This window comes from Podarcis muralis, chromosome 5 (assembly GCF_964188315.1).
Source record: "Podarcis muralis chromosome 5, rPodMur119.hap1.1, whole genome shotgun sequence".
Taxonomy (NCBI): Eukaryota; Metazoa; Chordata; class Lepidosauria; order Squamata; family Lacertidae; genus Podarcis; species Podarcis muralis.
In genome coordinates, this window is record NC_135659.1 from 59,960,688 (window position 1) to 59,987,835 (window position 27,148).

General features: G+C 43.5%; 1 protein-coding gene across 24 annotated transcripts in view; it reads right to left on the reverse strand.

Annotated features, from left to right (window-relative positions):
- The window catches only part of PLEKHA6 (pleckstrin homology domain containing A6), a 191,081-nt gene that overhangs the window by 106,355 nt on the left and 57,578 nt on the right, over positions 1-27,148 (reverse strand). Inside the window, exon 1 of one of the 24 annotated variants that reach the window (XM_028734242.2) lies at positions 23,566-23,903. The exons of the other annotated variants lie outside the window; for them this stretch is intronic. The gene's annotated coding sequence lies outside the window, so the exon portion shown is untranslated. Of the gene's footprint in view, positions 1-23,565; positions 23,904-27,148 lie in introns of those variants that run through there. 24 annotated transcript variants of the gene reach the window in all.

The window sequence follows — 27,148 nt, forward strand, 5'->3', positions numbered from 1 at the left end:
AATCAAAGCAGCATCCCATAAATCCCGCTTCTATGTGTCAGATCAGCTCCTGGCCCACAGCCCAGCCACAAGCCCCACCGCCCAGGAGGCCAGAGGACAAAGAGAGGCTAAAACTTTGTAAACACTGCCAGAAGGACAGGGAAAGTTTCCCCAAATCTGCACCAATGCAGATGGAATTAATGCTCAGAGATGTAATAGTATGATACAGTAATGTTTCAGCATTATAGAGTGCATTTAAGAGTGCAGAACACCTCACACTCTATTTACCTCAGTAATCCTACAACCCTGTGAGGTAGACAAGTATTATTGCCCACACATGAGAGATGAGGTTAGATAGGTGGTGGGGCTTGCCCAAGTCCATTCAGTGAGCTTCCAGAAGTAAAAGTGCACATCGCCAACTCACAGATCATGCTCTTAACTACTATGTTGCTTCAACTCTATAGAGGACCTTCCTGATCTTGTATTGCAATGATGTTGCAGAGGAAAGCGTCTAACCTACTTGTCTTTTCCAGTGGGTGTTCTCATGGAAAATCTGGAGTATGATCAGTGCTGTTTTTCTAGAAAAAGAGGTGCCAGAATTCCCCATGAATGCCTCCCTTGTTCTCTTATAATGGCAATGGCATCCCCCTGAAAGGTGCTGGAACTGAGTTATGGCAAGTTCCCCCTGAAAAAATAAGCCCTGGGCATGATTAATAGGATCTAAAAGTCAGCGGATATGAAACCAATAGAAAATCTATACATAAACATGAAAATTTACTTTGCACAGGAATTCAGGTGCTATCAATGTCCAACAGTCCCAGGTATCTTGTTTTCCCAGAGTGTGCTTCCTGCACTTGGAGATATTCACTGAAGTGTAAACCTGGATTGTGGGAAACTTCCTGTGCGGCCCCACCCTGAAACACCTAGCCAAGATCACACACTGTTAAGAGCAGAGAACAAAGCCAGATCTTCCAGCTCCAGGAGAAGGACTAATCTGTTCATACTATCGCCTCCCCATGATCAGTAGAAATTTGTGGCATGAGCAGTCAGTTCACTTGACAGAAAAACAACGAAAGGACAAAGTCAGATGGCGCAAGAAGAAGAAGAAAGGATTCATTAAACATTGCATTTATTTGTTAGCGCTGACTGCAAGAAATTGGCTCTGCCCATTATTTGTGTCTTTGTTGAGTGATGCAGCCATCCTTTGAGGTGTAGTTCATTGGACAACTAGTCTAACCCTTAATTTCACAAACTAAGGCCCCTTTTAGAAGTACTTCAAACCCTTTCACCAGTGCTCAGTGTAGAAAGATAAAATCTGTTGCACACTGACCCTCATGCAGACTTAGCCCTCAAGCAGGTTTATGCCTTTCATTACAGGCTTAGAGTGGCTTAGGAAGGAAAAGTCCTATTAGATCACAGAGTACTCTACTCATATTATCTATCATTGTTCTTAGTGGGTGTAACAGTTACTATGTTTGGATTGGAGTGTCCCTGACTTTGTTTGCAAGTGAAGCAAATCTTCAAATTCAAGACAGTCCTACCAAAACAAACAAACATAGCTTCCTGGCTTATTTTTTTATTGTTTTAAAATATGTTTATTTTCATTGTATTGGGTTCTTTGTACACTGCTTATAGACAATTGTAGTTAAGAGATATATAAATTGTCTAGGTAAATAAATAAACCTGAAGCCCCAAAACTTACATAATGAATAAACTGCACTTTTTAAAAGTACCACAGCAGTGTTTTATGGAAGAGAAATACATAGTGAAACAAGATGGATAGCTGCACCTCTTATAATTCCCTCTTTTATACAACTGTCCTTTTTTCCACCTAGCCACCCTACACCCTGTCATATGCGGTAGGGATGCAAGGTTATTAAAAACTTCTGGGAAATGATATATAATGAATTGAAGAAAATATTTAAACTAACCTTTGTGAAGAAACCAGAAGCTTTTCTACTAGGTGTAATAGAAACAGTAATTCCCAAAGAACAGAAGAAATTATTTATGTAGCCCAAAGATGGAAAGAAGAACAGTTGCCAATAAAAGAAGAATGGCAATTAAAACTTATGGACTATGCAGAAATGGCAAAACTGATGGCAAAACTCAAGAGACTTTGACAATGAGAAGTTTAAAAAAGAATGGGGGAAATTATTGTGTATGTGCAGAAATACTGTAAAAGAGTTGGTACATTGGCAGGTTTAGATTAATCACTTGTAAGTAGTAAAGAATGAGAGAATGTAAAGGTATAACAAGTGGATAAAAATGATAACAAAATGCAGAGAATGATGTAAGATGTAAAGAACCAGTAGAAGGGGGTAGAAGGAAGTATTGAGGTTTAAAGAACCTCAAAAGAAGGTTTGTAAAATAGTAGGATTTTTTATTAGAAGCATTAATGTTAGATGGTGGTTTGAATTTTATATCCATATTTTATTGATTATTATTGGGGGGAATTAAAAATTTATTTACAAAAATAGAGAAAAATTCTTTTTTAACTACAGCATCAACAGGTCAGGAAGAGGAATGCAACCTGTATTTTGGGAGTCTTGAACCCTTTCACTTTTTGTAGACGTTGTAGCACAGAGTTATTGTGCTCCAGCTGTCATGGGACAGAGTTCAGTTGCAATAATAATCATAGTCATAAACATTTATTTTTTATTTTTCATGAGCTCCAGCCTACCAAACCTTATGCTACAATAAATCTGTCAGTGGTGAAGGTGCTACAGAGCCTACAAAAATCTTTTGTTTCAGGGTCTCCTGAAGTATCAAGTCTTGAAGAAGTTGCCAGCAACCCAGATACTTTGTTGGTTCTACCTGGCTGGATTTTTCTTAGAAGTAGCTTACAGATTTACAATCAATAAGACATCTTCCCTGTTTGCCGCATCCTTAAAGGACATTTGAGAAACACTCATCTGTGCAATATTGTGAATGAAAAGCACAACTTCCAGTTCTGTTTCTGGCCTGGGCCTGTCTCATCCATGCAAGGGACAGGCAATGTGGTGCGCCCACCAGATGTTGCTGGACTCCAACTCCCATCATGGCTGTCCATTGGTCACGCCAGCTGGGGCTGATGGGAGTTGGAGTCCAGCATCATCTGGAGACTAACCCTGATCATCTATGCAAACAAATTGAATGTGTGGCACATTTTAAAACATCCCTTTGTTACTCACTGCAAGGTGCTTCCAAAAGGCATGAATCAATGAGGCAGGTGCCCATAGCAGGAGAGCTGTGGCTTCTATGGGTGTTATGTAATTGGCATGACCCTAAATTACACCATCACATCTTGTGGTTTCAGTCTATGGAGACAGGAGAGAGACAGAGACCCACCACATTCTTGACTAGCTTGGCATCTGTTTCATCAATTCAACTATCTGTGCAACCTCCTTACTGACAATATTGTAATTCGCCTAGAATAGCTTCTCCAAGCCTGTTGCCCTCCACATGTTGCTGCTGAATGACTCTCATCATCCTGACCCACTGGCCATGTTAGCTGGGGCTAGTGGGAGTTGGGGATCTGATATTGGCACTAGTATACAAAGGTTTATCAGCTTGGTACCAGGGTACCAAAAAGGTAATCTTACTCTTTATATACTGCCTCCCACAGATACCAACTCATCAGAAGACCCACTCTGTACGAGGTAGGAATGAGACCCTTTGAATCACTCCCCCATTCCATATCAGACAGGTGCCATCTCTGTTATATTTTCAGTACCTGTGGAAGGTCTTTCTCTTCCAACAAGCCTTTTAAATGGAGATTTTATTTCATCCCTGTCCATATCTCCACTGAACTGGAAATTGTATTTATATATGTTTCTGTTGCTGGTGTTTCTGCTGTTAATCACTTGGGGATGTTTCATGGGAAGCAATTCATACATGAAATAATAAAGATCAAATACAATTGTAGTTCATGCCCTGTCTCTCACAGGTTTTACAAACGGGGATTCCACATGGATGGCTTTCAGTGCTTGTTTTCACATGCACGCAAGAATTATGATCTGTACATGTCATGGAGAGCTGCTTTTGAGTGCATGACTCCAATACAGAAATATTGTATGGGATCGACTTGTTGTATAAAAGAAAGAAACAGTAGAGGCACGTAGGATAGATGGATAGATTCAGGTATTGTGAGAAATTATAGATGTTATCTTGCACGTAGGCAGATCTTTCTCCATAGCAAGTAGTCATAATTTGCCTTAAAACAAAAACAAAAGCAGGCCCATGTAAATTACACAACACCCATAAAAGCCACAGTTCAAACCAAATTCTCAGACTCAGACTTCTTTTAATTCCAAGCATATGCCTTGAGACCTGGGGGTTCAAGCAAAAACGCCCGAAGAAGATCCCAAAGAAGCTTCAAGTCTGCCCACCACTGTTCTAGGGGATATTGATTTTCCAGAGAGGACAGTCTCTCTTGCTGAGAATTTCACTGTGCTGAGGTGGCCAGGCACCCTATATTACAGAGAACACCCCTCTATTTGGAAGAGCAGTCTAAAGACAGTCCTCTGTTTGAAAGCATCCTGTTAGTGCAAGAACTTCTGCCTGTGCAGCAGGATGACTCTTCCCCCATCTCCTTGCATCTTGCCTCCCTCAAGTACTTCTGCTCCAGAGAACTGGGAGGAAACCCCAAAGAGTGGGAGAAGAACACAGGAAGAGGGCAAGGAAGCCCCATGGCACAGATGGAGCTGCTTGTACTATCAGCTTCATTGCATACAACCCCACATTTGGTTTAAAACTAAAGAAGCTTAAGAAGAAGAACAGAGATCTGGATGTTGCCCATCAACAGTGAACACCTGGAGAACAGACTGAGCAACCAAACAGGTCACCATCTTCCTAATTGTTTATTTGTATTCCACCTTTCCTCTAAAAAGGTCAAGATGGCCAACAACAGAGGTAAAAACCATTAATGAACCCAATAGGGAGATTGATTGTATTTCGATCTAAATTATAGTAAATTATGTATAGCTTAACACGAAATGTAGGCAAATATCATGCAGATCTGTGACCTCTGGTTTCCCCCGGGTGATGCATTCCTTCTTTAGCCACCACCCTCAAATGTGCACATACAATTTTGGTCTTATTTTAAGGCAGATTACTAATAAGACCCTTAGTGAATAAAGCTGCCCTATAACATAGCAAAGCATGTATCATTATGGGGTTGGATCTATAATTAGTCATACTTAGCAGTAGACCCAGTGGCTTTAGTTGATATAAGAGTAGATTTCTTTCATGTTTTCAAAGCACAGAAGCAGGAAGAGTCTGTGAGCAAGGCAGGAGAAGGTGATAATCATTCTGGATTAGTTAATTCCTGGCTGCAATTCTGGGTGTACGCCCCATTGAACAGAGGGGCCTGGTCTGCAGGTAAAAGGAACTTTATTGAAAAGCAAGCTATAGTTAAATGTGAATGTACAGTGTGCCAGTGGCTGCAGCAGAAAAGTTCTCGCTTCACTCCTCATGTGCCATGCTGTCGGCAAACAGCCCAGAGTCTGGCTTGTCAGGATGTCTGGACCCTGGAACATGGTTTGTTTCTCTCAAAAAAACAACAACCCATGAGCAGAAAGCCAAGAACAAACCTTGGTTACAGCTCCTGGTTTGTTTGGAGATAAATAAGCCATAAGCTCAGGCTTAGACATCACAACAGGCCAGGCGCAGACTTGTTTCTCAGCAGTGTAGCAGCAGAGGGGAGGACCAGTGCAAGAACTTTCAGTGACAATAACTCACTGCTTGTTCACATTAAGCCACAGTTTGTTTTTAACAAGGGTTAGAGGCTCAGTATCCCTAAGGGACAGCTGCCTATCCCTGCATTGCAGGGGGTTGGACTAGATGATCCTCAGGGTCCCTTCCAGCTCTATACTAAAAGAACATGAAAACCCTGGGACTGATACTGAAATGTGTTTTGTCAAGCGTACAAGAGTGTAATCTTGTGCACAAGGCAAGGAAGGAAGTAAAACTGCACCCCACTTTTACAGAAGGAATTACGCTTCTGGGCTGGCTGGTGCTGAGCAGCACCAGAATGACCCAGAGGAGACAGCTGGACTGTGAAATCCCCTCCCCAGAAGCTGCCTGTCTCCTTCCTCAACACAGGAGCAAAGAGTGTTTAAGAGAACTGTGGTTGATTCTCTGCGGCTGCTTGTTTTGTTTTAATTATGAAGAATCAAAGTTCCTCTGCTCTCTTCCCGCTGCAAAGCCCAGCCCTTTACATTCCATCGCCTGCCGTAAGGGCTGTGTCCAGGCGCTGACCTCCACAGCAGTGAGTGTTATGTGCATTGCTGAAATATCCTGGCTTCTCTTTTCCCTTCCCTTCTCCTCCTCCTCCCTCCAATCCAGCTTCCCTGCTGCCAAGGAGAATGCCTTGAGCATGTCTGGCTTGCTCACATCAGACAAGTAGCTAACAACTCCCTCTGTGAATGGGATCTGACTGTACCTTTTGCAGCAGGGCCTACTTGGTTCCCAAATGAAAGATCCCCCCCCCCCGGTGGGGGGGGGGGTTCTTTCCCCTCTTCTCTAGCATTCCCAGTTTTCTTCAGGCAGCCTGACTATTGAACAAAAGGACTGAAAGTGTAAGGTCTCTTCAAGCCCACTATAACATGGCTTCAACTGTTGACCTACAGGCAATTTCAACATATGATATATACATGAAAAATTTGACATGCGCACCTTAAACATGCAGTGCATAGACTTGACCTCTCTGTGTTATATGTCAGAGCATTCACTCAGGAAATGGGAGTTATTGGCCACAGCTCCCTAACTCTGAGAAAAGGCAGTTTTGCTGCAATTTAATGTGTGAAGCAGCCCACAGAGCTAAGGACCGATCTACCCTACACCTCTCCAGATTGTTTCTCAAATGATATCTACAAATATCTGATTTGCTGCTAATGCAGGATAGAAGGGGAGATGCTAAACAATGTGCAAGTTTTACATTTGAATGGCAGATCAGGGAATGCCAATGCCAATTTTCATGCCCTTTGTGAAAATTATTATTATTATTCTTTCATTTATGATTCACTTCCCTTGAGGCATCCTTAAGTGATTTACAGTACAACACAAATCCAGATGGCTTCAGCATCGGTGTTAACACTTGGAAATGTTCCGTAGATTGAATGCAGAACAGCATTCCATGCAAAACCCTCCTGAAATGGATTACAAGAGCACTCACATACAAATGACTAGCTGGAACCTAGTTTCATTTAAAACAACAGTATATCGCCAAGTCCATTTTATAGATGAGATCATAGAGGCACAGTTGTTGCTACAACACTATTAAAGTTGGATGGCCTCTGATAGAATCTCAATTACTAGGTCTTGTGGCACTTTCTGAGTGCAGAGGGTGTGGTAAAGGTAAAGGTAAAGGGACCCCTAACCATTAGGTCCAGTCGTGGCCGACTCTGGGGTTGCGGCACTCATCTCGCTTTAGTGGCCGAGGGAGCCAGCGTACAGCTCATGTGGCCAGCATGACTAAGCTGCTTCTGGCACACGGAAGCAGCTTCTGGCGCACGGAGCAGCGCACGGAAATGCCGTTTACCTTCCCGCCAGAGCGGTACCTATTTATCTACTTGCACTTTGATGTGCTTTCGAACTGCTAGGTTGGCAGGAGCAGGGACTGAACAACGGGAGCTCACCCCATCGCGGGGATTCGAACCGCCGACCTTCTGATCGGCAAGTCCTAGGCTCTGTGGTTTAACCCAAAGCGCCACCCGCGTCCCATAGAGTGTGTGGGGTGGCTTTGAAATTACCTCACATACATATCTTAGAACTAAAAGGCCCAGGGTCACTCATTCAGGAGTCCTGCTTTTGAGATTGTATGTACTGCCCCATCTGCTCATCGCTAAATAGCTTGGCTGACATTTTAATGGATTCTGTTACAATCAAATGCTGGAGGCTGTTGAAGTGCAAGGGAATTATACAGTGCTTTGCCCAATAAAAGGGCAAGAATAAGAAGTATGTTCTGCTTTGAAGCTATTCAGGTGTGTTTTAAAAAAGACACCAAATAGAACAATAAAACAACAACAACAACAACAACAACAACAACAACAACAACAACAATCCTTTGATCCCCACCCTGAACTCAGCTGTCACCTGTGACTCTTAGAAGCTGTCAGGATGTGACAGCAGCCACACCCCGGGAATGGCTTTGACTGGCTGGCTAAACCAGGTGAAGGTAACAGGTGGATCTCAAACCCTTGGTGAGTTAGGGACTTCTGTATGCAAAGACAGGCTCTGACAGATTGAGCAGATGAGAGCAATAGTGCCGCCCAACAGTCAATAAGGCGGTTTCTGCCTGTGTGGTAGAGGAAAGTGAGGGGACCTGGATCGGTGGCATGTCTAGAAGAAGGAAAACTCTGGTTCTAGACCTCTGCTGACTTGTGGGATATCTTTGAGAAAAGAAAAAGCTAAGGAGTAAAGCCTACACAAATAAGGAAGTGGAGTTCCTAAGATGGTTGGATGAAGCCTTGTACAGTGGTACCTTGGGTTATGTACACTTCAGGTTACAAACTCCGCTAACCCAGAAATAGTACATCGGGTTAAGAACTTTGCTTCAGGATGAGAACAGAAATCGTGCAGTGGCGGCGGAGCAGGCCCCATTAGCTAAAGTGGTGCTTCAGGGTAAGAACAGTTTCAGCTTAAGAACAGACCTCCAGAACGAATTAAGTTCTTAACCCGAGGTACCACTGTACACCTCTTTCCGGCAACTCCTGCAGCCAAACTGGTGCCCAACATATTGTCTGCTTTCCTTTGGACCACATCAGTGAGCCTGAGAGGAGGACCTTGTTGTCTGGGCAGCCCAGGACCTCCATACACACTGCCCAGACTTGCATCCCAGGAAGGTCACTTCAGTGCTGCACTCCGTGGTCTCTCAAGACAGATGAATGCCAACAAGAACAACAAATCTGAATGATGGCTAAATCTGTTTGCTACCCAATTCTACCCTACTGGAAAATTCAGTTCCATCTTGCACTAGGTACTTTCCTTTAAACAAGGTTTTGCACTTTAATGACACTGTTTCAGGCTACCTTTCTTTGGCTCCAGTTAAGTGCTTCCTGTTCCTAAGGCAACTGACCTTCAACCTGCTTACCTCCCAGGAACATTCCTTGCTTATTTCATCATCTCCTGTATATTTGCCAGCTGAAAGGTAAAGTCTGCCTGCCACCCTTTCATGGACATTGTTAAACATGCAATACACCTTATTAAACAGGAAATCTCTCCCATCTTCTGAGTTTGGGAAAACCTGGGCTCACAATGTGCAATTTAAACCTTAGCCAGATCCTTGGCACCTTGCCTCCCAATCCAAAGAGCTGTGATCCCCAAGCAAGTGTAGCTCAGGGTGTAACAGTCCTTGGCAGGATGCTCAGTTTGCAGCCCAGCCTGAGGCTCTGCTCTCCAGTCAACCCACTCCATTGTGAAAAGCTAGTTAAAATAAGGCCATATAAAAATATAAATATATATTTTATCCATTTATAATATTTATTCCAGCTTTGTAACAGCAAAATAGTTTGCTTATATAAAATCTTCAAACAACAGCTTTAAATATTGATGTTTTCAACACCGTTAGAACATGTATATTGTTTACTGAGTGTAGTAAATAATAAAATATTCATTCATGGAATTGAGCAACCAAAAGTGGGTGTGCAAATCAACCAAACCTGGAATAAACAAAAATGCAATTAAAAAATATAGAGAGGAAAAGGGCAATAATTTTCTCTGAATGAAAGTCACAAAAACCACCCATTTTCACAAAGCAGAATCAACTGGGGGCGGGGGGGGTGAGGCAGAGATGTTGAGATGTAGCGGCTCTTTTGGGAAAGGTAGTGCCAGGCGGCCAATCAATAAAAGCCAGGCTAATACTATGAAGAAGCTGGTCGATAAACAATAAAGCAGACTGTAGTTGTTTGAAAGGCACAATGAGAGAGCAAAATTTTGAAAGCCAAACCATCTACCAAACATCACCACTGATATCCCACCAGCCACAAGCAGGACGGGAGCACCTGAGTGTTTGCTAGCATTTGTGCTACACCAACTTTTTCACTGAAAACATTAGCATCAGAATATCCTTGCAATGGCTTGCTTTGAAAGCTGGGGTAAGTTCAAAAGGCAGAGAAACTGTCAAAACAAGGCATTTGCATTGCAAAGGTGCCACAAGTATTGATGCATTGGCATCTGTAGAGCAAGGGCAAGAGTTTCATCCCAGTGCCATAGGAGCATGATAAGGACAGGGACATTGCAGAATTTAAGACATAAACAGATTACTGGAACAGATTCCATATTAAAGCACCAGAGATAACTAGAACTAAGGCTTTCCTTCTTCCACTTCCCTTCTCAGACAGAATGGGAAGTGTCAACCCTGGAGATTTAGGCAAAGTTAATACAGCAGATTTTAAATTTCCCAGGAGAGCTGTTTCTTATAGCAACTAGCAGGATTTTACTGCTCTTTGTCAGCTCTTTTATTAGCATCCTGCTAGCTCTCTGCCTAAATACCCCAGAACCTGCATAGGTGATTCCACCTTTTCCTGAAAAGATGGGGACATCCTCAATAAAGGGAGGAGAGAAGGAAGTTTTGCAATGTTCGCAGCTAAGCTGCTGATCTCGGCCTTTTGTAGCACATTCACACTTCAACCAGCTGCTGGACATTTCACTGCCCTTGCTTTTACTTCATTTTGTCCTTGGCAAAGCTAAATCCTATGCAAATTCCAAGAAGGAAGATAAAGGGGTTCCTCTGAAAACCAGGGCCGGAAGCGCCAAACTGTAGCATCGTTTGTTGCAGTGCAGCTGTGGAGGAGCAAAAAGTCTTGAAGCCATTTTATGCCAAGTATTGAATCTCATCTCTCTGCACAGCTTTCTATGCTCAGAAGGAGAAAGGATGAGAGTTGGGTTTGGAAGCTAGCTAGAGGCCTGGGATAGGACTTCTGAGCATTTGTCCGGTCCTAGTCCAGTTTAAAGATAAGGAACTGTAGGAAGGGAGAGCTGCCCATCCACAGTTAGCAGCTGGAGAGCAGACTAGGCAAGCACACACATCACTTGAGCACAGTCTTCCCAACTAGGGTGAGGTGGATTATGCTTTTTAGCTACATTGCAGTCATTTATTTCACAATTAGCAGGTGCACATCTGTATCCTCTTTTCACATGTCATCTTCCTTAGTGATGCATAAGCCTCTCTGGATGAACCCAAACCCAAACGCAAAGATATTCACAAAGTATCCTATTGCTTTGTGCCAAAAGAGTGCCACTTCTTCCAGCAGGTTTTAGATTATGGCCAGTTGTAGCTGTATTTTTCTAATGCTTAGGTAATCTCTAGAAAAGCATCCCAGATTACTCTACTTGTCAGCTGTTTTACTACCCAACGCAGGCAACAACATGCTTGCAGATTCCATGCATACTGAACTCATCAATCATGCCGTTGCACAGAGCTTTCTACCTGTCAACAACAGTATCAGGCAGGAGTAAACAAATGGCATATGCTGCTTGTATAAACCCCAGTGCAATTTTGCCTTCAGCTTGGTAGAGAAGCCTTTCCCAACCTAGTGCCCTCCAGATGTTTTTGACTATAACTCTGATCATCACTGACCACTGGCCAGCCTGGCTGGGGCAGATGGGAGCTGAAATCCAAAACGTCTGGAGAGCACAAGATTGGGGAAGGCTGGTGTAAAGTCTCAAAGACATGTATTAGCAGTAGTCCCCTGCCCATCTGACTAGGTTGCCCCAGCCACTCTGAGTGGCTATATCCTCTGGGTGGTATGTATCCTCAGCACTGTGATCCTAACATCTCCTATGAATTTAAGGCTGAATCATATGACAACATCACAGGCTGATGCCATGACTGAAGCTACCTTGAGTGGACTATTAATTTTAACTAGTTCGTTGGGCCAGTTAATCCTGTGAGGGCACTGACAGGTGTTTATAGTATGGCAACATGCATGAGTTTCATTGCCAATAGGGCAATCCCATTGCTGGCAGGTTAAAAAAAACAGCTATATGAATCAGTCTTTAAATTGGCAAATGCAAGTGAGAAAATTGGCACTCTCTCCTTCCTGCTGCCATCTGAAAACCACATGAACAAGCACATTCAAAAGCTTTCCTGGTTCAACTTATGGATGCTTTGTAGCAGTCATACGCGGATATACATAAAGGATCCCTTTTATATATCTGGTCTTAGTTAATAGCATAACTTATCTAAACTTGGTTCACAATGGCTGATGAAGTACTGTTCTTGAATGCTGCAGGGTCTGGCTCTGCTTATTAAAGCCCCTTCCCCTTTGCTGTGGAAGCAGAAGACCCCCAACTCAACATTCAGAGTACACTTTTACTGTTGATTTGAGAAAGCTGAATTCCAGGAGTTCCTTTCACTTATAAAGATATAAAAGTCACATGACTCAAAACCTGGCTATATTTACAACTAAGTCTCAAATGCTCCCATTGACTATAATCCTGCTCTAAAGCGGTTTTAGGCTAATACCCAACATATATGCTCAGCATATCCCAGATGTTCCATAAACTTCAGTGCAATGATGTTCAAGCATCTCCTTCATCAAAGTGGGAATTTTACTGCCCCTAGATGGGGCATTTGTAAAAAGGCAAGGACATCACACCCAAACCCTACGATCTGATGTAAAAAGTTCCAAAACGGATTTCTGCTGTCTAAATGGTTTAAGGAAAAAGCACGCTCCTCAAAAACTTTCAAGATCCCAACAAGGTTTTGGCCATATAGTTCCTCCCTTATAAGAAAAATGACCAGATTAGCAACGCTGCCTTTGGCCAGTGTGCCCAAGGTCTTGGGAATGCATGGTGTGTTTCTTTTATTTCCCCCTCTTGAATAGTAGATCCTTACAGGAAGGGCAAGGAAACCTGGGCTTGGGGGAACCAAACATGGCCCTGCAGGCATCTCTTTCTGACCCTTAGGACTCTTCCCCAAACATCCTCCTTCCCCGGCCCTCCACCGTGACCTCCTGGGGCACAAGCTGGACTGTGCCATTGAATTCTGATCATGCCTCTTGTTTGCCCGGACAGGGCATAGAGAGGGGTCTGTGAGTGTGTATACAAACTAGTCCACCTGTACAAAAGGTGAGCTAGTTTACTGTACTATACTATACTATACTGTACTGTACTGTACTATACTATACACAAAACTATTTATCTCTTTGGCCTGAAAAATATGTGCCCCACCCTTGCCCCACCCTTCCCTTCATTTTCAGAAAGAATTTTGTTATGTAGCCTGGGAATTGCTGTTCAAGGAGCGCAACTCTAAAATTCATTTGGGTGCATCAGACTGCCATAGTCAGTGAGTGCACTGAGAGAAAAATATACACAGGTCCTCTTTTTGACTTTTCTAACTGACAAAAAGTTATTCATGTCAATTATGAGGGAATCAATGATTTCTCATTATTCTATTTTTAAAAAAGAAGAAGAAGCCACCCAACAAAGAAGGCTGGCTACAACCCTGGTTCATGAAACCAGTTGGGTGCTTACTTAGTTATATATATATATTAAAAAGTACAGCCCACTCCCACTTTATTCCCAGTGTTTCCATGAAAACAGAAGTGGCTCTTTTTGCAAAGATTCTACAGGAAGTGAGGAAGACCACCACTGAGTAAACAGATTCTGCCCCTAAGAAGCAATAACAGCATACTCTCCAACATGTTGTGTCCCAAAATAGGAATGCGAGATCTTGCTCGATTTCACAACCAAAATGGCAGCCATGCTCTCACAAGGGGAAAACGGGATGTCCTGTTTTTTCTAGGACACTTGCAGGGTATGTAACCAGAAAAATATACTTCCACTGTCAGGTTCCCTGTCATTTCCTTGGCCTTCCCTTCCACTCACTTCCCTCTTCAATGGTGCTATTCAAGTGTTATCCTAAGCATCCTTAAACTAAATCATGCACCCACCATGCCAGAAACATACACCATGTTCATAAACCAGGATTTTAAAAACAAAACAAAAATTCCAAACACATTTAATCTCTAATTTTCCAACAACAGACATTTCAAAAGCTGCATTGCTCATTTTGGTTAGCACCAAGGTGGTCTGAATCATTAATGCAAAAAAGCAATTAAAAAAATGAATGGGAATAAATGTGCATTATCTTACCGAGTCCAGAGTTTACATAGCTGCAACTTCAGATCTAGTTGCAAATGTGCGCATTAACATTAATGAGCATACAAATACCCCTTAGAAACCAAACACAGAGCTAACTATATTTATCTAGGCCTGTACTTTGCATAAACAGAGCTACATCTCTGCAGCGACACCGGAGATGCTGACATCTGCAGCAAAGATGAGGATGGAACCCCCTGACAGGCTGCAGCCAGAATGTCTCCATCCCAGATCGTGGCTTAATTGAGCCAGTTCCCTTTAATTTCTGCAAGCAGCAGAAAAACAGGTGCAGTAACCATGTTAAGAAGCATCATCATCATTTCGCAAGCCTGAAATGATCTTGAGATAATGAGACACGCGCACTCCCAACTGGTCATTAAACACCCTTTTATGCCCCCAAGGGCTTTTGAAGTTCTGGGGCTGAAGCCTGTCATTAAGATGCAACTCAGCAATTTTGTCCACACCTTGGCCAGGAGAAGTCAGCCCAAGATTACAAGAACTGTTTGCCAAGCTCAGTTTTACTGCTTTCACCACCTAGATATTCTTTGGGATTGAAGGAGAACTGAGGCCATTAGGAGTTTACCTGAGAAATGGTAATGTGATCCTCACAGAGTCCACAATTTCATCAGGATAAAGGACAATGCAATCCTAGGCAGCTTTTGCTTGCATGGTGCACATGCTATATCTAGAACCCTTCTCTGGAAAATATGTGCAGAAGTCTTTCAATACTACTATGGGATTCTTTGCGATTGCATTACTTGATTCGCTACGGGGCAGCCAGTGTGGTCTAGGGATTTGAGTGTTGTACTACAACTACAACTACAACTACAACTAGCTAGACTCTGATTCAAAAGGAAGCAAGGATAATTTAACTATACCAGAACTCCTAAATCAGTACTACTTGCTCAGTGATACAGTAATCCCTTACTATGGGTGCATTTTCCTTATTTTAACACTGGAAGGAGTAACAAGCAAACCTAAGAGCAGGAAATGTGATCAGCAGGTAGCTTTCATGGATCATCTGGCTCTTCTACTCTTGACCAACTGTGTTTCAAAATGTTGCTGTGATAAACAAGAGGAAACGTGTGGCAAGAGACGTCTATTTGTATCTCAACCAAGCAGACATTTCTACAGTCCATGTTGCAGTTATTTCCAAACCTGCTTTGAAGATTGCCAGACAGTGCAAGACTGAGTAATAACAGTAATCATCAGCTTTAATTAGTGGCCCTTCTGATATCCGTGGGGCACTGCCCCTTTAAACAAAACCTCATGGTCAGATGTGCCAACAAAGGGGGGGGGGAGGCCACCCTCAGCTCCCAACCTAGAACGACATTCCTTGCCCGATTATCATTACCAGAAGCAACATGAAAGAGAGAAAGAGGCCAAGCGAAGTGGCCGGTGCCAGAAATAGACAAGAGAGCTTTAGCGAACGCTAGCAGCCACCTGTGCTATACAAGGACAGCACATCAGTGTTAGTAAACAAACCGGCAAGCAGCAGGCCTCAGATGGCACCAGCAGCAGAGCAGGACAAGGAAGTCAGGGAGGGAGGTGGCGGCAGCAAGAACGTTTGCTGCCACCCACATATTTTTTTAAAAATCACTTGTTTGTTTGTGTCTCCTTTTTAACGGATGTTGTGATGATTCAAAAGGAGCCAGTAACACACCTTGGTGCCAAGGTGTGGGTTGACGAAAAAAGCCCACACAACTGGGCGAGGCAAGTGGCGGTTACTCTGCTGCCTTATCTTGATGGCAGCTCGAGATTAAGGCACGATGTACTGTTTACTCTGGCTCACCTTGCAAGCTGCCTCCCCAAAGGCGGTTTTACTGCTCTGCGGCGCCAGACTGCATGGATGGCCCTTCTTCCTCATGCTCCCTGCAGGGGGGATTTTAACTCTTGTTCCCATTGGGAAACTCTCCCAAGACCTCTCCCTGCTGTTGTTGTTTTGCAGGGATGCAAACTATGACTAGCACCTGAACTTTGCTGCCATCGGAACCAAGGCGGGTCCTAAACGTTAAGGCACAGTGACTCAGATGAGGTGTACCATTCAAGACAGCACATTCCCTGTTAATTCAGTCATTTTACTACTGTGGGGAACACCATTTGGATGTTCTGCCTCAGGCGGCAGCAGATTTTGAGCTGCCTCTGAATGGAACAGCTGCCAAACTCTCCAAGTTCCTCTATTTTCCAGGGACAGTCCCAGATTTACAGAAGCTGCCCTGGTTTCTGATTTGATCTTGGAATGTCCCGCTTTTCCTTAGGACATCCCTATTTTCATCAGAGAAATATTGGAGGATACTCTACCCATAGATCCAGGGCTCAGCAAGGGGTTTATATTGTATTGTCCCTGGGATGGAAGCACAACGAGAGTCCAGTTGAATTGAAATAGCACAGAGAGAATTTTGGCCCATGTTGTTAGTTTCTGTAAGGAATCAGCTTTAACACAAGCAGCAAGAAAGCCCAAGTAAGGGTGCTGCTTGTAGCATCTTGAGGTATCTTGGGCAGCCCATCAAATGGAAAAAGTCAAGTAGACGCCATGTATCATATCTGATTCTCCTAATGTAGAATTTGGCCCTGCTAATGCAATGGTTTTACATACCCTCGAACATTTCTCCAATGAAAATATGAACATCCCAATCCATAATGATAATTTTACTATTTATACACCACACATCTTACTGGGTTGCCCCAGCCACGCTGGGGACAGCTTCCAACATATATACAAACATAATAAAACATTAAACATTAAAAAACTTTCCCATACAGGATTGCCTCCAGGCGGCTTGGGGGTTGGCTAACTCCATACCCTCCAACATTTCTACAATGAAAATAGGGACGTCCTAAGGAAAAGCGGGACATTTCGGGATCAAATCAGAAACTGGGATGGCTTCTCTAAATCAGGGAAGTCCCTAGAAAATAGGGACATTTGGAGGGTTTGCTTTTATTGCCTTGTTTATTTTAGATGGTTGTTCTAGTGGTTCACTGAGTGAAGCTGTCCTACGTCAGAAGCCCCGAGGAGATGTCCTGAAAGGGGCTGGTCAGATCAGAAGAAGGGATGGGAGGAACTTGAAAAGTTGCCAGCTGAGGGACTCATCAGGTTGGAGCTTGCCCCCAAAACATCAGAGCTGCTGGAGGAAGACACTGTAGGTGAGGATTCTGATCCCAGGGAGGTTGTCACCCAGCTGCTCCTTGCCAAGCCACCCCTTGCCAGCCTCAGTCGCAGTCCCAATACCACCCACTCTACCTCTGAGCTTGGCACCACCACCTTCAGCAACCCCAGTGATGAACCTCTGCCTACCCAGGAGGCACCCAGTCTGGCTCCGAGCTTCTGTGTCACCTAGGACACAGACAAGTACAAACAGACAGCTTGTGTCCAGCTTACTAGGAGGAGTTCCTGCTTTCTTGGTCAATCCCAAGACGCATCTTGCTTGCTGCACATAAACTGTGCCTGCACCACTTCCTTATGTTATGTTAGCTGATGGACCAATGTCTTCGCTTGCTTGGTCAGGCCATGCACCTGCTGCTCCAGTGTCCCATGTACCGTACTGATTTGGACATTAACATTTTTAGCAAAACACAAAATCTGAGTCTGAGTACTTCCTCCAGCATGAGCCGTGCATGACACAGTGTACTCTGGATCAGAGGAAGAGCAGGGTACAAAAACATATCATAGGTAAATAAAATTAATGAATCACGTTTGCATAATGTTTCACCACCGGAAGTTAGCCCAAGTATATTAACCAATTGTGTTGCAATGACCCATGAGCCGATACTGGATGACTACAGGTGTGGATGAGGAAGCAGGTTACAGGTAGCCATAAAGCATTAGAGAACCATAGAGTTGGAAGGGACCAAAGGTCATATGGTCCAACCCCTGCAATGCAGGAATCTCAACTAAAGTATCTATAACAGATGGACATGCAACCTCTGTTGAAAAAGCACCCATGAAGGAGAGTCCACCACCTTCTGAGCAGCTCTTATCCTCAGAAAGTTCTTCCAGGTGTTTAGTTGGAATCTCCTTTCTTGTAATCCATTGACATAGGTCATAGCCTCTGGAGCAGGAGAAAACAAGCTTGCTCCATCTTCCATGTGACAGCTCTTAAGATATTAGAAGATGACTTTCGTATCTCCTCTCAGTCTCCTCTTTTCCAGGGTAAGCATACCCAATTCCCTCAACCGTTCTTCATAAGGCTTGGTTTCCAGACCCTTGATCATCTTGGTTGCCCTCCTCTGCACACGTTCCAGCTTGTCAATATCCTTCTTAAACTGTGTCACCCAGAACTGGGTGCGGTACTCCAGATGTGGTCTGACCAAGGCAGTGGCGAAGCTACTGTGTAGAGAGCAGGCGGGGGTGTGGCACACATCCCGGGGTTGTGGCACGCTGCCTGTGAGGGCATGACACATGTTCTGGAGGCATGGCACCTGGCATGCAGGGGGGTGACACGTGTCCGGGGGAGCTGCCGCAATGGCACCCTACCAGAATGGTGGTGCTGGGGGCAGTCCGCTCCCTCCGCACCCCTGTTCCTCCACCAGTGGACCAAGGCAGAATTGAGCAGTTCTATTACTTCCCCTGTGTCCAACTATACTTCCATGGGTACAGCCTAGAATAGCACTGGAATTTTTGCAGATACAACCACAGGACAAGAACATCACATCCAGTTCATTTACCTGGTGGTAGCCAATCAAGGAAGATCCAGAGGGAGGGGAGTCCCAAAAATCTATCTTCTAGACTATTTTCTCTCTTTTTTACCAAGAGTGCCATTCCTGGGTCAGATTATGTGGAAATCCTATCCAGCCTTTGGAACCGAGGGACTGACACTGTGTCAATAAGCATATTGATAAATTCAGAGCTACAACAGGCAGGTAGCCATCAAGGCATTAACCAGCCCTGCTGAAACACACTCCACACACCCCTCTAGCTTCCCATGAGTATGGATGGGGGTGAGGACTGATTTAGTTTCAACCCAGCCTGCAAAATCAGTAACTTTTATGGGGGGGGGGGGCATTTTCCAGAGAGGAAATTAGGTTTAATTGCAAGCTCAATTAAGGCAAAGGGAGTGATTGCAACTGAGCAGATTGATTAAAAAGTGGGAGAGGTTGGGTGAATTAATGTTGATCGAAGTCCAAGCTGATTAACCTGTGAAATTGGCATCACGTAACTTTTCTTTTTCAGATGCCAAGACAACTGGAGATTCCAATATTTAAAATAAATGAATCAGCTCTCTAAAAGTAATTATGCATGCTTTACACTGTGACATTAAATACGTTTTCACTCATTTGCTTAAACTGCAATCCTAGAAAGATTTCTGTGAGAGTTAAATCTCACTGAAATCAATGGGGCTTACTTCCAAGTAGACATTTTAAGATTGGTCTGTTAGCTTTCTAGGATATGCATTGTGTCTGGAACAAAATGAAAAATCCAAGCCAGACAGGCTACATTCACAGAGGGACTAAATATTATTGGATTTTCTCCCCCCCAAAAGTTACAGATATCTTAGCCTTTCTTAAGTATTGGAAAATCTGAATAATCTTAGAGAATTCCTACACTCAGTTCTAAACATAACATGCAAACCAGGAGCTTTGGGTGTACAGATAGGCAGCAGCTTACCTTTCAAATTTTGTTTCTGGCCCAGACAGCCAGCAATCGACAAAATGGGATTGGCTTACTAGCTCCTGATTTGTATGGCTTCTGTGTGTCAAGCGTGCAGAACCAGGATGTCAAAAACCTTCCAGTGTCACAGCAGCCAAGACCTGTAATGGGCTTTTTCAGCAGCTCCCAATTCAGATGGAAGTTTTCATTATGAAATGGTATTGGAGCAGTATGAAAATTAATACAGTGGTACCTCGGGTTAAGTACTTACGGTAATTCGTTCCGGAGGTCCGTTCTTAACCCGAAACTGTTCTTAGCCTGAAGCACCACTTTAGCTAATGGGGCCTCCTGCTGCTGCCGCGCCACCGGAGCATGATTTCTGTTCTCATCCTGAAGCAAAGTTCTTAACCCGAGGTACTATTTCTGGGTTAGCGGAGTCTGTAACCTGAAGCGTCTGTAACCTGAGATACCACTGTACAAGGTTAGGGCTGGAGAGATTGGGGTGCATAGTCACCCTGCACATTTACGTACATGCATGCATTCAAACAAACACACAAGAGTTGAGACCACAAGAAGGGCCTGCTGGATCAGGCCAATGGCCCATCTGGTCCTGCATCCTGTTCTCACAGTGGCCAGCCAGATGTCTAGGGAAAGCCAGCAAGCAGGACATGAGGGCCACAGCACACTGCCCTCCTGCGACGCTGGGCAACTGGTATTCAGGAACATATTGCCTCTGATAGTGGACATGGAACATAGCCATCATGGCTAGGAGCTGTTGATAGTCTTGTTCTCCATTAATTTGCCTAATCCTTTTTAATCTTCTTCATGAACACTTTTAAGTGGCTAATGCTCTAGCTCTAAACACGGTACTAGGTAAGGTACAAATCTCTTTGCTTGTGGGGAGGGAAGAAAAATTATTGCTTAACCTGTTTTGATAGCATGGCTATAGTTATAATAAACTATCAAGACACAGCACCCACCACTTGCTATTACAATAAACTGCTCCCCCTTTCCTTTATTTCTTTATTTCTGCACTGAATGCATGCAAGCTTGGCTTAGGAACTTGGATGTGATTCTCCTACCCACCATCACCCAAATGGCACTTCTGCATAATGAATGACGCCCTCCAGCTGTAAAGGAGATGAAACCCAAGACTAGTAGGTTTTGCAAACCGTAGGTCTGCCCCCCCCCAACTGCAAACACAAAATTATGCCACAGAATTCCAAGTGAGCCACCGAGAACCAAGCTCATCCCTTTATACATAGGCTTGCTCTCTTTTTCTGTCTAGCATGCCTGGGTGTCATTTCTTGATGACCGTGGCAAAGAGAAAGGACCCAAAAATTTCATAACACAACCTCTCAGCTCTAAAGTATGTCTTGGTTCAGCATTATATCACTATTCAAAGTGTTGGTTGCAGCATAGAAAGGAAGCACTCTGCAGGACATTCATATGAATGCTCTTAGGCCCATGGAGACAAACTTGCAAACCTTGATGCTCACAATAACTCCTCTGAGATTTAGTAGATCTAAGAGTGCCATTTCCGCAACAACATCCACTAAGATATTTGGTATCTCAAACATTTTCCGATGTTCATTAGAGGACAATTAAACCCTCTTATTTTATATCTAAAGTCTGTAAGACACCCAGATGACATGTTAATGAGCAAATCCTGCATCCATGCAGTCTCATGGTATGCCCCACCAATGTTTTGAAATCTCAACTTCAAATTTATTTTTTTACAGCTGAAAAAGCATGTTTTCATATAAGATGTGACATTCTAAATTGCACCAGGGCCATTTCAGTTCCAAAATACCAATCTTGAAAACAAAGTTGTCCAACAGATTTCAAGTAAGGACCATGGCAGGTAAAGCAGTAGATTAAAAAATGAATAAATCAGTACACACCAGCAACATGAAGCACCTTTAAGAGAATTGGCATTGTACCATTAAGTGGGCACACTTGGGCACAGATCTTCTGTCATAATGTTGACACAGGCCAGTAAGTTTTCACTTTGATTTGGCTGTATGACTGCAGACGTTGTGTATGGTTGTGGACATCTTTCCCTATGACACATGCATTTCAAACCCAGATTTCATATTCATTTTTAAAGAAACTTGTTAGGAATGTAGTATTTCTCCCTGCTGTAAAACATCTTCTGAAAAAGCTGTTCAAAGAGAGACCTCTGCCTTTTATCTCAGGATTTAGTCACTGGCATTGTTCACTAGGCTAGAAATATTTTTTTGCTCAGAGTACCCTTCTGTAGACAACAACAGTATCAAATCATAGTTACTGTATTCATTTATTAATCATATACATTAGTTGCTTTGCCATTAAGTTATCGGGGCAACTTACAAGCAAAGCTAATAATCACACAAAAACAGCAAGAAAACAAAACACAAAGGGTGCAATCCAGGCAAAGTTAAGCCCTTTGGGTCCCTTCCAACTCTACAGTTTTATGATTCTGGTTGGTTAAGCAAGTGCTTACATCACTTTCACTGGAGTCAATGGCAGTAGGTGCTTGGTTTTGGGTGCCCATAGTATAATTTTCAAAAATAAAAACTGTAGACCTGAAACAGGTCAGTAAAATTAAAGCTGCAATCCTATACGCACTTACCTGGGAGAGTTGTTATTGCAGTGGGACTAATGCCAGAGCAAACATGCACTGGATCGCACTGCCAGTCCTACCTTTTGCTCCAAAGGCAGAGCCCCCCAGCATCAGCCTTGCCACAGATTAACCCACTGACAGAATCTATAACCAGAGTCTGTGTGTTCTCAGCTATCAGCTATCAGGAATGCCCCCTCACATTTCAGATGAAAAATAGGTATTTTATTGTGGAACATGGTGAATAAAGCATTGAATAGTTTGGGGCAGTGAGCACATCAACAAGGGCCTGGTGACACATGGCATCAAGTAATCCATTCACTAACATGCATACCCAAAAAGCCCCTTTTCACATTTAGATGAGAATGTGTATATGTTTACAGTTACACGTTCTGCCCGGGAAACGCTAACATATTTCAAGACAACAGACTCTGTGCAGCAACAAATTTTGAATTCCACTTCCTGATCATGATGGCAGGGTGCCAGCCAGATAGGTACAGTTTCAGGTAACCTCCCATCAAAAATCACTGGACCAACCCCATTACTCCAAAAGCCCGTTGACTCTTGGGAACAGATACTGGAGCATTTCCATCCTTTCAACAAGCTTCAGCTGAAACTCTCCCATCTATTGCTAGCAAACTAGACAAATGCCATTTGTACAGCAGCAACACCCCCAACAAAAGCTCATATGCAACCACATATAGTAAAAAAGAGAACCACATCACCCTGTTCTGCCTTCAGCTATCCAAGATCTTCACTGCGGGGTCACTTCCTTCAGCCCCCCAAAAGAGTCCCTTTAGTGCTGAGCACACAAATGCCTTGTGTACGTGTTAAGCAACTTCCAAAGCTACTGAACAAACAATGCAAGGATTCAGGTGCAAAAACCAAGGCCGGGAGTCTTAGAACTTACATCAAGCTGGCATTCAATAGCATACAAAGCACATATTATTTTAACAGCAAAGCAGCAGGGAAGGAACTGCAAAAATGCCACGGCTTCCACCTCCAAGCTCTGACCCCTGCCTTGAGCAGTTTTCAAACAGCGCTTAAGTTCATCTCTAGATAACACTGAAGGTTCTGGGCACATCAAACCCCAATCCGAACTAAGCATCCATGAGGACTAGCTGCCGTTGTTTAAACACACCTGCCATTTCCTGCCATCTTTTGTCACCACCACAGGGTGTTTAAAAACTAGCTGACAAGCACACCTAAACCCTGCTGGCTGGCTGGATCACACAGTCTGGAGAAGCAGCAAAAGTCTTATCTTTTTGTGAAGCCAGAAAGCACAACCGTCAACAAACCGAACACCTGGGTTTACCTTCAAGGAAGAGGCGGCAGCATCCCTCAGTGCTGAGACGCGAGGAGGTTAAAAATAAAAATAAGCCTCTTGCGGGGCAGGGTCCAACGTGGATGTTGGGTAAAAGACAGCTGGGTGGGGCGGGGGGAGCGAGGAAAACTCTTGCTGAAGAAATGAGAAAGTAAAGGAGAAGAGAAGCGCTCACAGCTTCTTCCTCCGTCTCGGGAGATCCGTCAGCGAAAAGGCAGCGTGCAACATCCAAAGGCTAGCAGGAACTGGAAGAGTGATAAAGTAGGTCTGAAATCTGAAACTGCAGGTTGGGCCAGTCATATATAAACACACGCATACACACACACCCATTCAGTCTCCTCTCTCTCTCTCTCGCCACCCCTCTGCGCTCGCTTAGTAATAGCTAAGGCAGCCCTCTAGCTGCGCGCCGGAAAACTGGAGAGACGCTCCAAGACACGCCGTTCCCCACGCCGTTCCCAGCCACGCAAAGTCTGCAACAAAAGCCGATTAAATGCTCAGGCGAGGGGCGTCAAACTGACATTCCATTTATCTTCGCTTTGGGGAAGTGCTTTTACGTTGCTAAGGGAGAAGTAGTGTTCCAGAAGGTGCATAGATAAATAAATAAAAATTATTATTATTATTATTATTATTATTATTATTATTATTATTAACATTATTATTAAAAGAAGCAGCATTGCACTGAGGCTTCTCATTCATAAGTCTTAAAGTAATTTGCTGGGAGTGGGTGGGTGTGCTGGGAGAAGGAGAGAGAAATGAGGTGTCTCAAATTTATGAATCAAAGTGGGTGAGCTATTTAAATGTTAAATGTGGAAATTGCAAAGCCTTGGGAATATGCAAAGCACTCTCAACTTTTCTTTTTAAAAAGTTATTAAGGTTTATTATTTCATTTGTAACACAATCCTATGTGTGTCTACTCAGATTGAAGTCCCATTAAGTTCAATGGTGCTTACTCCCAGAGAGATTAAATTAGGGTTGCAGCCATATAATGTCATCCTTTGCATGTAGACTCAGATGTTCCATTTTATTCAATAGGGCTTACTCCCGGGTAAGAGTGCATAGGATTGCAGCCGTAATTATTTGATAAATGATAACTGGGTTAATTCACCAAGTGCTTAAACAATTGAACGTTCCAAACAATATGACTTTGTTACTCAACCAATTAATAATTGTAAAGAGATTGACTGAATAAATAGCAGTTAGTTAATGCGCATCACCTTTTATTTTACAGAAGAGGGAAAGGGAAAAGAGGTTAAATAAAACACCCACAGAGGAACATGATCAGCCAGAGGTCTACAGTGTGGGATAACCAGCCTTACGCTTAAGTCTAATTCATCATGCTTAAGTCTAATTAATGCTTGAAGGGGTTAATGCCATAGAGTACCGTACATTGTCCTGCCAGGATTAGCTCACTTTGGAATGGACTAGGTAATCAAGGCTTTGTTCCTCCAGTTTAACCTGTGAGGTCTAAACTGAGACTCAGCTAGATTGGTAAAGAAAAGGTGTTTTATATGTGTTGCACATGTGATAGAACACTGTGACACCAGATGGCGCTGTAGAGTCCTGTCTTTCCCTAGCAGATTTCCCTGTATGAGTTTACGATGCATTTAACTGAATCACTTCTTTGACGTGTCTAGATCCAGCCCTGCTTGTTCCAGTCTCAGGAACATGGCTCTAACAAGCTTCTCTTGTGTCCAATAATTTAGGAACTTTCACCAATGTAAGCCAAGTTCCCACACTTTACTTTGTTGCATGTTTTGAGACTTTAGATCTCACCAAAGAGTACTTGCCCCAAACTTGGATTTTGGCATTCAGGAATTCTCCTTCATTATCTACTTTTCCCTTACCAACAACATATATATGTCAGTCATTGTCCTAGAAACCACACACTACAGCTTTCTTCTGCCCCCTCAAAATCTTCTTGGCACGAATGCTTTATTAATATAACATACAAATGTACTATGAAAGATTTCTAATGAAAAGACATCAAAGTGAAGAACGTCAAAACTTGAAATCCCAAATTACACTTGTGGCTGGGGGATTAAGAAGCAAGTCCCACAATAATTTGAAAGGAGCATTTCCTGAATGTGATGTTGATATAAAAGTTCCTTGTGCTTGACTTCTCTTCCTTTCCCCAAATTTAGTTAACCATCTATTTCTTCCAAAGAACAATTCGAAAACCTGCTGTACGGGCTAAACACAATGAACAATGGGAACTGATACATCATCATAAATTTGTGGATGTGGACAGAAGTTCCTGAAACTCACTTGCAACAAATTGGGAAAGTATTTGTGCTAATCTCGAATCAGTGCTAGCAGGAATTAGGCTGCAGTCTCAGGTCCTTGCAAGCCACCCCCTCCTTGCGAAATTCTGCATTGAATTTATTTGTTTATGCCTGTATCCTGCCATTCCTCCAAAGAGCTCAAGACTGCATACACCTTTCCCTGCTCCTCTGATTTTATCTTCACAATAGCCCTGGGAGGTAGGTTAGGCTGAGAACAAAGCTTCATAGCTGAGCAGGAATTTGAACCCAGATTTTGGTGGCCCAAGCCTAGTGAACTGTCCAGACTGTACACTGCCACACTGGCTCTCTGCATTAACCTGCATGCAAGTCATTAATCACAGACCACTCTGCACGCAAAGGATGAAGAACAGAGCCCCCAGATCTCATGGGATAACCAAAGTTCCTAGTCCATGTCCCTGTTATTCAGGATGCTTGTATACAATGGGATATTCAACTTGAGAAATTCTGAGCCAGCTGGCTCAAATATACCACACTCTGTCATTTTAAATGGGGCTTGCTTTCAAAGAACTGCTAAAATTACTTGACATTTATTTTCAGCCAAACAGCAAGCATGCCTGCTCCATGGGTTTGCATTTAAAATCGGATGGAGTTTACCCACAATCTGGCCATTGTTAAAAGGCAAACTAATTCATCTGAGTGCTTTTGAGAAAGCTTCCTTGCTGGAGGGAACAATCCTTTCATGGTGGCAGGGAAATGGAACTAGATGACCTGGAAAGACATTTCCAGAGTTTATTTTTACCCTGCTAACATCTTCCTCCTATTTCTGTCAGAAACAACGAGAGAAGATTTGCCCACAGTCCAGTTGTTCTTCACTGATCCTGCGGAAGCATCCTTGGAAAGCCAAGCAGACTGCTTTTCAGGATCTGGATCATGCTGATTCTGTCCATCCATCTGTCTCAGGAGACAATGGAGGAGTGAGGTCAAGCTGTTGGAAGGTTGCAGCGCCTGCTGTGGCTGTAGAGCCTGATGTGGGAGAGATCAGTTTTGTTGCAGCTGGAGCAAATGAAGGTATCCCAGTTGTGCCGCTGCAAATGCACCATGGCATTTCTCCTCCCAGCAGTCATTTCTCCTCTGGTCACTGCTATGCATACACGACTTGACTGCCCATCTCCAGGCACTGCTTTCATCTGCAAGGGATTCCCCCACATGGCAGGGTTGATGTTGCCAGCCTTCAGGTCTCATTTGCAGACATCTTTGTAACACAGAGTTGGTCTGCCAATGGGCCTAGTGCCTGAAGCCAGCTCCCCCTAGAGCACGTCCTTGGGGATCCT